A 4,447-nucleotide genomic window follows, 5' to 3' on the forward strand; every position below is an offset into this window, starting at 1 on the left:
ATTTCAGTATGATTTATCACATACATCTGAGTAAATTTCCGGATAGAATGGTATTGAGCTCAAAAGAAGGGGCATTACAGAGATTTTACATCTCAACACATCAAAAAGCCAAATTTCTAGAAGCCCAAAAGAATAGGAGAAACCAGTTTCTAGTACTCCCTCCGATCCTAAAAAAATGTCCGGGAGCCTATTATAAACACGTTTTGCATTCAAGTCCTTCTGAACTCAGGAAAAGAAGCACACAGTACAGCCGCGTCACACGCGACGCGAGTTGTCTCGCTTGGGCCAATCAATTCCCGGCAAAGCCACAGAGCTAATTAACTGCACGTGGTCTGCCTAATAAAAAGTGGAGTGCGGGTTAAGAGACAAGAAAACTTGAGGATCTTTTTGCAAATTATCATGCCAAACATTTTTTCTGGACCGGAGGGAGTAGCTTCTTCCCACCACAGTTTTTCCCCACCATTTTCTATAAGCTGGCTTGTGCATAAGCACAAGCCCAAAAGAAGTCACCCTTACTGTGCTAGCTAGCTTCAAGAGCATTTGGATATTGTAACAGCTGTGCACGCATGTGAAGCTAATTAATTAGTCACTAAGAACATTCGGCGTAATTACTATACCCACCAACTATACTTGATCTTAATCTTATACAGCGCCGCCGCCGCCATTTTTGTGGACATAGGACAGCTCGAACTCCTTTTCGTGGTCACCGTCCTCGGCGAGCTCCAGTGGCTTCATGGTGTAGAAACGCAAGCAAATGAGGTAGTAGCCAAGGTTGAGCAGCATTAGGCAGGTGACGAGCCAGTAGTAGGCGTCCAGCCTGCCCCTGTTGATATTGTCTTGGACCCACTCGCCGCTGCTCCGCGTGGCCCTATGCACCGCCGTGACGAGCACCGTGCCCATGTAGTTGCCGAGGGAGGTGGAGAGCCAGAAGAGCGCTGCGGCGGTGCTGCGCATGCTCTCCGGCGCCTGGTCGTACAGGAACTCCATGTGCGCAACCGACGAGAACCCCTCCGCGACGCCGTGGATGGCGTATTGCGGCACCAGCCAGAACACGCTCATCGGCACCACGGTTGCCGGCGTGTCCAGGAGCCCGCGCTCGGCGGCGGAGCTGCGCCGCTTGGCCTCCACGAGCGCCGCCGAGGCGACACCGAGGATGGAGATGGCGAGGCCGGCGGCCATGCGCTGGAAATAGGTGATCCCGGACGGAAGGCCCGTGAAACGACGCGCCAGAGGCACGAAGGCGCGATCGTAGAGGACCAGGGTGAGGAGCATTGCGATGGTGTTGAAAATGGACGTAGTCGCCGGCGGGATCTGGAAATGCTGCGTGATGTGGCGGTCCATGGTGCGCGCCTGCATGATGGCGAAGCTGTTGTTGTGAGAGCCCGCGGTGACGAGCAGAATGCCGGCCGACCAGATGGGCAGCATGCGGACTTGAGCTCCTCCACGCGGTGCACCGTGGACAGACGCCACAGGTCCAGCCTTCCCGACCCGGCGGTGTCCGCTGGCGTCACGATCGCGGCCCGGTCCAAGAACCTGAGCACAATTCACACGGCGACATATATGCATCTGTCAGATAAGGTAACCACGACCAAAAGCACGTAGCCGACGCCATTCGTGCACGCCACGCCACATACTAGTACGTACGTGCACGCTCTGCTACGGCTTTAGGAGACGCAAATGTGAGGAGAAAATCGGCACTTACGTGAGCTGGTTGGTGTGCAGGAGCCTGCCGTTGGTGGAGATGAGCGCGTCGAGCTCCTTGTCCTGGTACAGCATGCCGGGGTCCTCCGGCAGCGGAGCGGCCCGCTTCTTGTAAGCGGCGGCCACTACCTGCGCCACCCGCGTGAAGGGGCTGCCCCCGGGCCTGAGCCGGACGTATAGCGGGTAGCCGACCACGAACACCAGGATCGACACGAACATGGCGATGGCCGGGATCCCGAACCCCCACCCCCACCCTACGTTCTCCTGGATGTACACCACCACCGTCAGCGCTAGCAGCACCGCGCACCCCATGGTGAAGAAGTAGACGTTGAAGTACTGCCGCTTCCGCCCCGCCACCGCCTCCGCCTCGGCTTCACCATGCTGCTCCTTGTGCTTGTCGAACTGGTCGGCACCGAAAACCACGACGCACGGCCGGATACCGCCGGAGCCAAGGGAGGTGCAGAGCAGGGAGAGGTAGAGCACGGCGAGCTGCAGCCCGCTGGCGCGGCGGCACGGGGTGGCGGGAGGAGAGCAGGGACCGGGGCGGAGGGAAGCGACGAGGGCGGAGACCACGAGGCCTAGCATGCCGAGCTGGTAGAAGACGGAGCCGGCGATGATGGTCCAGAAGCGGCCGGCGAAGGAGTCGGCGGCGAGCGCGCCGAGGATGGGCGTGAGGCTGGACGTGCCGTTGAAGTTGGTGATCGTGTTGGAGGCCTCTACCAGCGGCAGCCGGCAGGTGCAGCTCCTGCGTCAGGTACGTGATCATGTTCGCGCTGAAGCCCGCCGTCGCGAACCTGTCGCAGACCTCGTTCACTGCGCACCACGGTCGACATACATACAAGTGAGTGAGTGATAAGAGATCTCCAGCCTAACACAGCCGCTTCTTCGAGTTTACCATCGTTCAGTTTTGTTCTACGGTGAGAGTGATGACAGGCCAGTGGGATTGTGTGAGAAAAATGCTGCAAGATGCTCCCTCTAGTTGCCAACAGAGAAATTTTTCTTTTGAAAGAAACAAAGTTACTGGGCAACCGCAAGGCAATTGTTTCATGTCTCCGACGATATCGAGGCCTACGGACAAAAAGAATAAATAAACTGCAAAGTCGCGAGTAGCTCGTAATCTTCGCTCGATGCGAATACACGGCTTTGGAAATGGAAAACTGTCAAAGACTGTCGACAACCACCATCCCGGACCGAGAATGAACTCTGCTTTCCCACAGAATCAATCTAGAGATGCGAAATGCTCATGGAAGCAAGCTGCATGGTGCTCACCTAGTATGAACGGCATGGTCCGGAAGCCACCCAGCTTCCTCTTCGTCCGGTCTCCAGCTCTCTCCCTGTCCACCGTTGTTGTCGCCATGGCCGGAGATTGATAGCCCAAGCCCCAGCCGATTTACGCACACAGGCGCTACTTGCTCCAATGAAGCCGGTGAGAGGTGCTCAGCTGCAGATCTTTAGCGGGGAGAGCAGGCCGACTGTGGCCTTCACATGCCTCTACATGTGATGCGAGGTGAGGATGGAGCCACGTTTATTTATATAGACGCGCTGTGCCCGGCCCGCAGCGTTGCCCGATCGAGGGAGCATCATCTGTTTATTTTTTAGCAACATCTGTATATCCAAGGAAAAGGAGTTTGGGTTTACACAACGTGCCATCGTCAAAGGTTATTCCATCTGCCTCGATTTTGCGTTCGGGGTAGAGGTGATTCAAGACTTTGGTAAAAGACGCACACTTCTTCAAATTCAAGTGTACTGTTATGCCCAGCCAGCCAAGTTTGCAGTGTAGCATACGTAAGAGCATCTATAGCCGCGTCCCTTAAACCATTCCCCAAATATTTTTTGATGTGCCGGATAAATCAATCAAATGGAGAATTCTTTATTTGCCTCGAGATATTGTGATAGACTATGAGAAGATATAAGGCGACCAATACAAACAGTAAAGAATGGATTGAAGTTGATCAACATATAAAGCATAAAGACTATACCACATGGGATCATGACATCTTGTGGTACGGTAAGCTTTGTCAGTTCTTGAACTAACTCATTATATATGTTTTTGTGTTGTTGTGTCAGTTAGATATCTTTCCATTGGTATGCATCAAAAGTAAGATTTCATATAGCTCATGAGAGGATGACATGAAGTGGTGATCGCCGTCAAGGTTGAGAAACACAAGTTCAAGATGAGAATCTCAAGAAGATCATATGCTTGCAGCTTGTTGTCCATTTGATGATTGTGGACATTGTAAGACATGCTTTAATGAAGCTATCACATAGTGGTGTATGGCTAACCAAAATGTGAGTCTTCACCAAGAAAATGATCAAGTGAAGCACTCCATCTTGATTGAAGCATGAAGCGTCATCATCAAGTTCAAGCTGGAGCAACACAAAGGTATCGACTTGCTAGGTTCTCCTTTAACCGGTCTCGAGGTGGTTGTCGGGAAACTAGGTTATAGGAGTGATAGCCGCACTATCAAGAGGGGCTTTCGGTTGAGTAACTTGATCACATCGTCATAGGGAGATCAATCATTTGCATAATTTGCATTTTTTTATCTTATTGCTTCTTGGTGTTTCTCTGTGTGAGGTTCTTGACCTTGTTGCTAGCTTCTCAACAACCCAAGCTCATCAAAAAACAGAATTTGTATGCATCTTCTACTGCGGTTTCGAGGTTGGAGTTTTTGTCGGTTCTTCAACTTGGGAGGTTTCACATCTCCACATTTTTGGTATTTAATATATTGCTTGTTATTGGGTTTTA

At 52.4% G+C, this 4,447-nt stretch overlaps 1 pseudogene; it reads right to left on the minus strand.

Moving 5' to 3' along the window:
• Window positions 1–642: 642 nt before the first annotated feature.
• Window positions 643–3,058, minus strand: LOC124669350 (annotated as a pseudogene).
• Window positions 3,059–4,447: the final 1,389 nt, after the last annotated feature.

Source organism: Lolium rigidum, chromosome 7, assembly GCF_022539505.1.
Source record: "Lolium rigidum isolate FL_2022 chromosome 7, APGP_CSIRO_Lrig_0.1, whole genome shotgun sequence".
Taxonomy (NCBI): domain Eukaryota; kingdom Viridiplantae; phylum Streptophyta; class Magnoliopsida; order Poales; family Poaceae; genus Lolium; species Lolium rigidum.